Source organism: Notamacropus eugenii, chromosome 3 (assembly GCF_028372415.1).
Source record: "Notamacropus eugenii isolate mMacEug1 chromosome 3, mMacEug1.pri_v2, whole genome shotgun sequence".
Taxonomy (NCBI): domain Eukaryota; kingdom Metazoa; phylum Chordata; class Mammalia; order Diprotodontia; family Macropodidae; genus Notamacropus; species Notamacropus eugenii.
In genome coordinates this window covers 457,625,176-457,637,496 of record NC_092874.1, presented here as the reverse complement: position 1 = coordinate 457,637,496, position 12,321 = coordinate 457,625,176, and the positions used below count along the sequence as shown (strand labels likewise).

Sequence of the window (12,321 nt, the reverse complement as noted above, 5' to 3'; positions counted from 1 at the left end):
GAAACATTTATTCCCATATAGAGGAATTACTGTAATAGTGTATTTATTGGGGGGAGTCTGCTATTCATCTTTTTCCATATCTAGAATCTCTAAAGTGCTTCTGCTATTTTCTAAACATTGCATTTATTTTAAAATGCATCTTCCCTTACCCTTATGTACACATGCTTTTTTGAAAAATGTCATTTTGAAAATATTATAATGCTTTGCTATTTGCCTTCTTTTACTCTCCTACCAACTGACCAGATTTATCTCCATATTCTTTGCAGTCCTGTTCCGAAAAATATGTAAAAATGTTAATTTCTCAAGGAAAACTATATTGTATATCTCTACTATTTCTAACTCTTATTTCTTTGCACTCCCAGATTACCTTTTCCACTGTGTTCTTGGTTTGTTTTTGTTTTTTTAATCCAACCTGGTTTTGTGTTTGACCAGAAATACCCTTTATAAAATTCCTGTAGAAGTGCTTTAAAGCTTTGTCTCCACTTGAAAACCTCCACTATCTCCTAGGATGACCCACTTTGAAAAACAAACTATTAGAAAAGTTTTTCCTTACATTAAACTCAACGTTGCCTCTCTCCTGCTTCCAGGCTTGTTCCTTACCACGCCCAGGGCTGGAAGGAACGCCAGCCGTACAGGCCCTGGCACACAGAAGGCATCTGTCAAATGCTTAGTGAACTGTCTGCTTGCCCTTGAGGTACTTGAGTATAACAATTAGGGTCTTCTCTGTTCCAGGAGAAGCATCCATTTCTTTCCCAATCCTCCGGCCTGGACTCCAGCCCTCTCATCATGTTGGTCATCTCCCTCTCAATATATTCCAGCTTGTCAGTGGCCATCCTGAATTCAGCCCCTAGAAGTGACGTGAGTGTCGAGGATACATGGAGATTGTCCTCTGCTTTGTGACCGCTGAGATTTTCAGTGCAGCCTTGGATCTCTGTGCCTCGATGTTAGCTTTAAGTCCACGAAAACCTTTGGATATTTTTCACATGAAACGTTGTTCCTCCTTCGTCTTCTAATTGATTCAGTTGATGTTTCTTAACAGATTGTCAGGACTTTGAATCCTCTTAGTAGTGTTACATTTGGGTCTCTTACTCCATTCCCATGTGAGCGCCCATCGTTCTGTGTCACCTGTACCTTGTCACCTGAAGTACTAATCAGTCACCCCAGAGAAGGACTGATGCAGGCTGGCTACAGAGCGAAGCAGGCTGTTCTACTTTACTTTTTGTAGTTTTTCTTCTTTTGTTCTGTTTCTTTTTATATTCAACTAACATGGAAATAGGTGTGACTTGTTTGCACACACATGACTTGTGTCAGATTGCTTACTGTCTTAGGGAGCAGGGAAGGAGGGAGAAAATTTGGAACTCAGAATTTTATTGTAAAAATGAATGTTAAAAATTGTCTTTATAGTAATTGGAAACAATAAAGCACTTTTTAATAAACAAAAATACTGGTAAAAATATTGAATAGCATGGGGCCAAAGGCAAATCCCAGCAATTCCACAAGACACTCTCCTTCAGTTTGGCAGTATTTGATAAATCACTACTTTTGGTCTGCTCCTTCAGCCATATCTGGATTCCATTCAGTTCATTAAACGTTTGTTAAGCACCTGCTGTGTTTCAGACGTTGCCCTAAACACTGGGTATACAAAAAGAAGCAAAGATGATCACTGCCCTCAAAGAACTCACAATCTAATAGTGGGGGAGGTGGGAGACATAGCATGGAAACAAACATGTACAAAACAAACACAGACAAAATAAATGGGAAATAATTAAGAGAAGGAAAATGCTGGAATTGAGAGGGCTTGGGGGAAGTTTCCTGTGGGGCTTTAAAGGAAGCCAGGGAGGTCAGTGGTCCCAGGCATGGGGGATAGCCAGAGAAAATGTTTCGAGCCACAAGATGGAGGATCCTGTTTGAGGAAGAGCAAGGAGGCTGATGTTGCAGGACTGAAGAGTGTTGTGTCAGGGAATAAGGTATAAGAGGACAGAAAGGGGTTGGGGGAATGCTAGGTTATGAAAGGCTTTAAAGGCCTATTAGCTCCTGGACGCAGTAGCAAGCCATTGGTGTTTATTGAGTAGGATGGTTACATGACCACACCTGCCTTTTAGGAAAATCCTTTTAGTGGCTGCATGGACAGTGGACTAGAGTGGGGAGAACCTTGAGGCAGACAGCTACTGGCTGTTACTGCCATAGTTCAGGCAAGAGTGGAGGAGGGCCTGCACAAGGGCAGGGCACTGTCAGGAGACAAGGGGGCATATGTGAGAGGTGTTACAAAGGTTAAATCAACAGGCCTTGGCAGCATTTTGGATGTGGGCATGAGAGATAGTGGGGAATCCAGGACGACTCCTAGGGTGGGAGCTTGAGAGAGCAGGAGGATAGTCTTGCCCTCTACAGTAACATGGGGAAGCTAGGAAGCAGGAAAAGTTTAAAGGGAAAGGTAGTAGTTCTGTTTTGGACATACTGAGTTTTAAGATATCTACTGAACATGCAAATTCAGAATGTCTGAAAGGCAGTGGAGAAGTGAGATTTGAACTCAGCAGAGAGATTGGGGCAGAAAGGGTAGATTTGGGAATCATCAGCACCAAGGTGGTAATTAACTCTCTGGGAGCTGATGAGATCATCAAGTGAAGTAATGTAGAGGGAGAAGAGAAGAGGACCTAAGACAGAGCCCTGCGGGATACCTGTGGTTAGAGGGCGTGATCCAAAGGAGATAGAGAAGGAGCAGTCTGATAGGAAGAAAACCAGGAGAGAGAGGTGTCCTGAAGACCTAGAGAGAAGAGTGACCAGCAGGGCCAGAGGCTGCAAAGAGGTCAGGGAGAATGAGGGTTGAAAAAAGGCCGTTGGATTTGGCAGCTAAGACATAAGCACTTTGGAGAGAGCAGTTTGGGTGAATTGATAAGGTCAGAAGTCAGATTATAAGAGGTGGGAAGGGGAGACTGAAGGAGGGAGGCCCCTGTTGATGGCGTTTTCACTGAGTTTAGCTACAGAGGTTCAGAAGAGAAGTAGAGCCACAGAGTTGCCCTGTTATCTAGCCCATACCTTGTCAATTTGGGCACAAAGATAGCCTGATAATCTGTCAAACATTTCCTGAAACCTCCACGTACCATGTGCATGACTTTACTCTCATGTGCCAGTCTAATAACTGAGTGAAAAGAAGTAGATGATGACATTATGGTGTGACCCAGCTGTGATGAAACGGTGCTTATTTTTTGTTGTCACAGGTTCTTTTTCTGAATGTTCACCTACCATCTGTTTGGTGATTTAATTCTAGCTCATAAGCCTGTATGGTTCAAAAAAGTTCATCTTCTTTGTCTTTTCACATGTGGATGTTGGCCTTTCTCCAGTCCTTCCATACCTCCCTCTTGCTCTAGGACCTTTTGAAGATCACTGACAGGATCTCTAAATCTTCTAGACCAGGTGAGAGCTGCTAGGTGCCTTCCCTCTGCCTCCTTGGGTTTCAGCCGTCTGTTAGCCATTTCTTTTTTACTGTTGCCAGGTTGAAGATTGCTCCCTTTGGTGGAAAAAAATAGAAGAAAGTGAAGAGCCACTCATTTGCCTTTATTCTCTCTCTCTCTCTTTTTTTTTTTGTCAGTGGTCTGTCTCATCCATAATCCTGTCACCTGTTGATCTCCCTGTTGTACTTCCTTTAAAAAACAAACATTTTTTAGTTACCTTTAGTATTTATTGCAACTCTGAGCTCATTCTGAGTTTCATTGCTCTCAAACTGTTCCTTATTAAGACCATGCCACACCTTTGTAGTGATAATCAGTTACCTGACCTTATTTCCAGTTACTTTATGTGATTTTTAAAATTCTGAATTGGTCATTGAGTACCCTATGCATCTGAATTTGTCTCTACAGACAGTTTTCCTTTCTTTGGTTACTAAAATTATTTGTTTATGTCATCCAAATTTAATTCTTGAGGGCATTCCATCCCTGTTAGCAGTGTCCTCTGTGAAATTTGAGTGTGTGTGTGAGGAAGATAAGAATGGAGAGTATAGGGGGAATATAGGTAGCAAATTTATCCTTATCCCTTCATATCAGAACCCTTGAGTGTATTTTCCTGTTGAAACACTGTTAATCATTCAGGATTACTACTGTTAGTACAGGCATACCTAGATTTTCTATCCAAATAACTTTATTCATTATTCAGCAACCAAAATTTGGATTGTAAAAGCTTAACACAATGGGAAAGGAGATTTTATAGCATTAAAGAATGGACATTTTATCATGCTAGAAACTTTCCTTAGCCCAGTGGAATCACTTTTCCCTTCTTCAGAGCCATAGAACCTTCTTCTTCTTAGCCTCTTAGAATCTTCTCTGTTTTTCTTAGCCTGATAAAATCATATCTCCTCCCTTTTGCTTTCATCTTTCTTGTCCTTTGACGCTTTCTACCAATTAAAGGCTAGAATGGTTTCTCTGGGATAGGTAGAAAAGACAATTACTGTTGGAAATGGTGTTATTAGAGTGGGGCGTGACTTTTCACTAAAGTTTCATGTTAAGTGGACTGCTATGAAGTGACCTTGTTTGGTGTAATTCTGTGTGAGGTGTATCTGTGGCAGTTTTCAAGTACAGAAGTTAAATAGCTTTTCGTGAGCTGGTCCAATAACCCCACGACCATGTATAATAAAACCTTTCCAAGGTGGAAGATGGGCCCCTTGACTGTAGATTAAAAAGGTAGTCAGCAAGACAGGTTGTGATGACTCTTAAAGAGACAGTGGGACATTCTCCAAGATGGAGGGAACCCACACTGTTCTCTTCCATGAGGTGGGTCTTATTATGTCCTTAAGTGGACAAGGAAAATGGGTCAGTATGACCTGAAGCTAGCTGGCCACTTGAGCCTTAGCACCCCAGTCCATGCAAGCCTTTGGGACAGCTTCCTTGACTTTTTGGAAAAGAATTAGGCTAATCTATGTGGGGTGGGGTATAAAAGTGGTAAAGAAGGGAACTTGGCCTGTCACAACCTGTATAAAGACAGTGATAAAGTTACCATTTGTGTACTTATTAGAATACCAAAATGCCAAAGGGTTTCTTTATAGAACTGGATAAAAATAATAATGAAATTTAAATAAAAACAAATGAACAAGAACATTAAGGGACTTGGTGTGTGGTGGAAGCTCATGAAGGTGATCCTGTGCTAGATTTCAATGCATATTAAAAATTCATTATCACCAAAACTAGGATAAATGCAGAGAGCTAGAACAGCATAATGGAATAGAAATACCAGATTTCCAGTCAAATATGTTAAGAATTTAATTTGCTAATTACTTAACAGATTTACTTGGAGGAAATTGAGTTTATATTCATGTCTCATGCCTTATATCTCAGTGAGTTCTTGGTGATAAACATAAAAATTCACTACAAAAAGTTAGAAGAAGATAGACTAATGTATTTATCTTCATTGTGGAGGATAGATGGCTTTTTTTTTTAAACAAAAGGAAGAATTATTAAAAACAAACTAAATTAGTTGATTATATTAAAGTATTTCTGTACATCAGTTTTTTCCCTTAAGTTTTATTGATATGTGTTTGTTTTTACATTATAAACATTTAGAGATGATCTCCTCTTTGTGATAGATCTCATGTAACAAAGTAAAACAATTAAGCAAAACGAACAATACAGTTTATATAAGAACTCATTATTTGACCCAAACTATTGAAAAAGTTAGATAGGAGTATGGAAAAAAAGTTAGATTTATACCTACACCTCACATATTTTACCAAGAAAGAGCTACAATAAAAGTTAATAAAAATGAAAGATTATAAAAATATTTATGACATATAACAAATAAAGTGACATTCAAAATACTATATACAAAGAACTATAAAAACTTTACAAACCTCCTTAAGTCCCTGATGGATAAATGGCTAAGAGGTAAGGACAGTGTACAGAAAAGGAAACAGATTGTTTATTAGCGTTTGAAAAATGCTTAACTTTACTAAGATTCAAAAAAGGACAAAACAATTTTGAGCTGCCACACGTATCAAAATGGCAAAAATAGTGAAGAGCTACAGAAGTTTAGTGCTGGCAAGGGCTTGTAGGAGATGTCAATAACTAAGACTCACTAGGGCCATGGGTCCCAGTGTTTTCGTTCTTCTGTACCCTTTCAACACAACAATCCCCCAAATGTGCTGTAATTTCCCCAGGGTAATTTAACAAGTTGCTCACAATATTCTTTTAAATTTATTCATTAATTGCTTTAATAACTACTTTGATAACTTTTGTCCTCAAAAGCTCTTATTAAAATTTATATTATGTAATTATAATTATAAGATATAAAATTGTATTCTGCTTATGACTATGAAAACTACAAATATAGTTATAAAGTTCTAGTAAAATAATTATGAGAATTGTATGTGACATTCTACAAGAACTAAAAGAAGTAATCCAGCAAGATCTTATGTGCTTATTATCATCTGTAATACTTCACATTAAAATTTTTTATTTTACAAATTTTGTTGAATACAGATAACATTTTAGATTAAATACATGACAGCGTAGATGTTTACTAGAACTTCACAGTCACATACAAATTTAACTTCATTGTTGGACTTTTTTATTTGAACTAAGTTTTGTAATATTTGGCTCCGTACCAAACACAGACTTTAATCTCCTTCTATATTAAGTTTATTTCTGCATTTTGATTTAAAAAAGAATGATAATGTTTGCCCAGACAAATATATAGTGGAAAATAGTAAGATAATTTTATAAACCCTGTTGAGACATGGAGATTACTTTTTTTAAAAATTTTTTGCTACCTAACTAGCTCATAGAAATGAATAGCTAATTACTATATAAAATATTTACTTTTCACCGGCTACTGACAAAATCTGTCTCAAATTATGCATATACTTAAAAACTCAATTGCACATCTTGCTTAGTTTTTTTATAATATTTGTGTATAAACTAGCCTTTATAAGGAAAGTATCTCTTCAAATGTAATTGTTACACTCTCACAGAAACTACTGAACACCTGCCTAACCAGTGTTGTGAACCAATCCTTTTGAAAAACTCAAATTAAAGAATAGTAACATAAGTGAAACATAAGTTTAAATTGGAATACGGCCTTAATTTTGCAATGAGAGACAATATAAAGTTTATTTCTGAAGAACGTTTATAATGGCCTATTATGGTTTCAAGATGTCCTATAATGCAGCTCAGTCCCAGGGACCGTGGTTTTCAGATGCCCTGACATTTGTCTTGCAGGAACATAAATGTGTGTCCCATCTTGACTGCACAGTTGCCCAGCTGATAAGGTACAAGGAAGGATTACTCTGGTGCAGCGTCCAGGGTTTGTGCATGCAGCCGATCATGTGTTAGGGATTGTTTTGCTCCCAAATGTCAGACCCTTTTAGCATTTTGGAAACAATTTGATGACAAATTGAGAAACTACAAGAACACAGTGTGTTTCATCAGAAACTGTTCGAGCTCGATGTCGTCATCCTTGCATGAGCACAGAATCACTGTGTGCAGGATCACGATGCGTTTGAATTCCTGCAGAAACAAACGTGCAAATGTCACAGAAGAAAAATATAACATCACTGGGAAATTATTTATTTCTTAAGGAGTGAATAAAAAAATTTTAGGACAGATCACTTGGATCATCATCATGGGCCCTCAAGGGGTTGTAAGTCACTAAATTTGAACCATTACTGTAATGGAACTGCAAGCCAGAAGAGTCTTTTTAAGATCAACCTGGTAATTTTCAGGGAAAATAACAAAAATTATCACACATGGTGACCCAGTAACTTCTTTCTTATAACAGACAACAAATTTTTTTAAAAAGAGCAGTCTCTTCAAAGACTTTTTATAGCAGTGTTTCTGTAATTGTAAAAACCACAGAGCAATTGTAATGCCTAACAATAGGGTCTTAGAATTAAGGATGAAGGGGCCTCTGAAGCCATCTAATTCAACCTCTTTATTTTATGGATGAGAAAAATGAAGGTCACTCAGAGGGGAATAAGTGATTTTATTCCATAGCCATAGAACTAGAATATACCTTAGAGGCCATCGAGTTGTTCAGTCAATGAGCATTCATTCTTAATGCATATTGCATTAATAACACTATGTAATAGATACTGTCTAACTATTGTTTACAGGCATGGCAATGGTAAACAAATTGTGCAGTATTTTAATGTTAGTTAACAATAATTTATTAAGTGATTACAATGTGTGGGATGCTGTTCTAAGCACCACAAATCCAAATAGAAGCAAACAGAAAAAGACAGTATTGACCTTCAACAAGGTTAAATTCTAAAGGAGAATGGGGACAAGGGAAGGGAGGGATGATAGAAGAGAGGGCAGATTGGTGATAGGGGCAATCAGAATGCTCGGTGTTTTGGGGTGGGGGGAGGGGACAAATGGAGAGAACATTTGGAACCCAAAATTTTGTGAAAATGAATGTTAAACGTTAAATAAATTAAAATAAATAAATAAATAAATAAAAATTTAAAAAAATTCTAAAGGAGAAAGACAACATAGAAAAGGAATTTGGAAAGAAGGGAAGGGGAATGGAAGTACCTACAATATTGGGACAAAGACAAGGCAAGCCTGGGCAACTTCTTAAATTGAGATTCTGGGAAGAGCCATCCAGTCGAAGAGAGTGACCCATGGGAGCACAGAGTATTTCCACTGAATGAATTTGAGGGCCGTGGTGAGCTTCCAAGATGTTGAGACTTCTGAGGCATGATAGAGAAAGTTGAGTGGAGATTGATTTTATAAAAGGGAAAATGAATGAAAAGAATACATGGGCCATGAGTAGAAATTGAAAATAGCTAAACTGAGGCTTGTTGGATAGGCAAAGCTTTGGAAGAGTTAGAGTTATTCTAAAGTAGAAAGGCTTGCCTCAAGAAGAAAAGTTTCTCCTTTACTTGGAGTCTTCAAGCAAAGGCTGAATGAGCACTTTGGTATTTTGTAGAGGGGATTCTGGTTGAGGCATGGACTAGACAAGATCATTTCCAAGATCTCCTTGAATTCCAAGGTTCAGTGAATCTTGGTGGAGGCTGAGCAGATGTGCTGAAGTTTTGGTATCATAGGCATCGAAATTCACTTATTTAAATAAATAGTTGCAAAGCAGGTGTAATTGGTTGCATTGATGTTTAGTATTAAATTTATAATTTGAGATAGGAGTTGTACCTGTAATTTCATTGGTTTGGAAATTCCCAGATGAGGAAACTCCCCCTAATTCAGGTCAACACCTTCTTTGTAACTTAAGAGAGTTACCTAGAATATTTAGCTGTTAAACGACTTGCCTAAGGTTACATAGCCAATACATATCAGAAGTGGGTCTAGAACCTGAGTCTTCCTTAATAATTTAAAAATATTTTGAATAACACTTACATCCATTAAAAATTATTTGACTTCTTACGAAGAATAACTAATTGTACAATTCCCAACACTTTGGAGGGTTTGGATCCATGTAATTTTTATTGTAAAATCTCATATAGGACAATGGTCCAGGGTTGTTGTTATTGTTTTTTTAAAATTTCTGTTGGATTCATCTCTAGTGAGTAAAAGGCCTCAACTTTTTTTTTAGCAGATAATTTTAACATTTTCAAAAGAAGACTCATGTTATGGAATTTTCTATGGCATAAACATCTGTGGCTATGCTGTCTTGATTAGGTCTATACCTATTACGCAGATTTTTTTTTTTAACACTATTCTGTTTCTTGCAATAAAGAATTGCACCCATCAAAATTGGCAAGCGTTAAGAATGATAATTAGTTCACCATACTGACCAATTCTGTGAATTACAAGTTCAAAGAAGCCTGTGGACAGGGATGAAATCAGATTTGGGCATTTTTCACTCTACTTGTTTCAGGATGCCCAGCACTCCTTTGATCTGTAAATAACTGATGGCTTTTCTTGCTTGGGTCCAGATACATCAAAAGTCTTCATGACTTTTGTCTTTAGACTTAGAACTGTCTTGCAAGAGCTGAATTGAATGAATAAACTCTGGAGATACTGGTGGAAAAATAGACATTGGTCCTTTTCAATCCTATTATACTTTTCACAACTCCCTCTTTTATACCACTCTTCCCCCTTCCCCACTCCTGGACATTTTTGCTGTTTTTTTTTTTTTTTTAATAAGGAGATGTGCAAGACATTAGTAAAATGAAATCACAAGGGTAGACTTCATAAGCAACAGTGTCATGATTAAGCTTAATGATGGTGATTTTAAAAGGCATAGTCCTAGGCAGCTGTGAAAGTAATCCTTTAAAAGATTCAAACTTATATAGTTGCAGATTTGCTTTTCTTTTATTTTATTAAGGTCTATTTATCGTATAAGAAACTAAAATTCAAATCAGAATAATAAAGATATTTTAAACTAAGAATACTAGTTCTTGTATCTGTGGCCTCTTCTGGTCTTCACTGGAGAGACCTACAGTATCCTCTGAACAAAAAGAACTAGGATTCCAAAAAGGTGGGGATGGGAGTGGGGTGGAAGGGAAGAAAGCTAGAGGTTGAGAAGAGAGTCCTTGTTTCTCCTGTTTGTACACCAGTAACAGAAGAAAACTGGCAAAGACCCCTAATGTCAACCACATGCAGGGCTACCAAGCAGACTTGACAAAGAGGCCCAAGTGGCCTAGCTTCTCATGAAACCCATCACTGTGTGTGTGGACACATAGACTCCTGCCCTGCATTTCACTTGCTAATGAAATAGCAGTTGGACAATTTTAAATGGAAAATACCACTTCCAACTCTTATCTTTAGTAATAGTCGTGCCAGCTTTTCAGTTACAAGAAGTGTGGAAATCCCCCACGGATCTGTCCTTGGCTCTTTAAATGGCTCAGGAAGTGTCACCTTTGTTCAGGTGACTCTACTTACATGAAGCCTCTCCTGACCCACCCAGTATTAGCAGTTTTTCTCTCTTGTAATTATTTTGTGTGTAATTTTAAAGAAATTACTCTTGTACATGTGGTATTCTTCCAATGGAAAGTGAACTCCTTGAGAACAGTGTTTGACTGTTGTGTCTCCAGAACCTTGCACTGTATCTTGTACATGGATGTTGATTGAATTGACTGCAGCATCTTCACCCTTGGTGCTAGGTTTCCGATGGGACTGCCAGAACTTAATTTCTCTTTCTGCCTGGTGGCATTAAATATCAGGTGTATCTCCCGTTCCTAGCACAGCTCCTGGCGAATAGTAGACGTTAAATAAATGCTTGTTCGTTGACTGATTGATGGAAGGTATATTCAAGTCAACAGATCACCAAGTCTCAGAGGTCATCTGGTCCAAATACTACCCGACCAAGATTTCCCTGTCTAGCCTTTGCTTAAAGACCTCCATTGCTGGGAAAACCCACTCCTTCCCAAGGCCCTTGGTTCTCTTTTTAGATAGTTCTAAATGTTGTTAGAAAGTTTTACATTATATAAAGGTAAAATCTACAATTTCCATCTGTTCAGTGCTCATTAGCAAAGCAAACCAAATCTAATCCCTCTTATACATGCTAGCTTTGAAATACTAGGATCATACATTTATACTCAAAGGGTGATCAGGGCTTTTCTGATTTCTGGCCACCTCATTTTACAGTTGAGAAAGTTGAGGTGTAGAAATGCTAAATGACTTGTCCAAGGTTGCAGAGCTGTGATTTGAACCTGTCTTCACTGTAAATCCAGGGCTCTTTCCACTGTACCACATTGTTATAAAAATAACTAGCATTTCTAGAGCACTTTGCCTTCTAGATGTTAGAAAAGTGCTTTTTATTATATTTTTGTTATCATGTTTTTATCTTCATAACAACCTTGGGAAGTAGGTACTATTAGTAGCTCCATTTTGCAGATAAAGAAATTGAGGCAAGCCCCAGGTCACACAGTTAAGGGTATATAGTAGAATTTGAACTTGTCTTCCAGACTCAGTGTTCAGCCCTCTATCCACTGTCACAATTGCTGTCATACCGTATTCCACCCATTCTTCCAGCCTCTTGGTCTTCCTTTCCCTCCTGTTTTTTGTGTGGTGTGGTCTTAAGGACCCTATCCATCCAGGGAGACCCCTCTACCTCTTTTCCAGTTCATTACTGCCCTACCTAAAATATAGTGCCCAGACCTGGACAGATACAAGGGAGTCCTTTCCAGATACTAACTTATTGTATTCTGGGAAGGGAATCTCACTTTTATTTAATTGTTTGTTTTCAGTTTTCAACAGTCACTTCCATAAGTCTTAAATTTTCTCTCCCTCCTTCCCTCTGACTTCCCCAAGACGGCATGCAATCTCATACGGGCTCTACACATAAATTCTTATTGAACACATTTTCACATTAGTCATATATTGCATAGAAGAATTAAAATGAATGGGAGAAATTGTGAGAAAAACCAAACCAAAATAAAAT

General features: G+C 37.7%; 1 protein-coding gene and 1 pseudogene across 6 annotated transcripts in view; one reads left to right on the top strand and one right to left on the bottom strand.

The window, feature by feature from the left end:
• The window catches only part of SLC25A26 (solute carrier family 25 member 26), a 189,340-nt gene that overhangs the window by 57,254 nt on the left and 119,765 nt on the right, over nucleotides 1–12,321 (top strand). The gene's annotated exons all lie outside the window — the stretch shown is intronic.
• The window catches only part of LOC140531169 (transaldolase pseudogene), a 31,348-nt pseudogene continuing 26,409 nt past the window's right edge, over nucleotides 7,383–12,321 (bottom strand).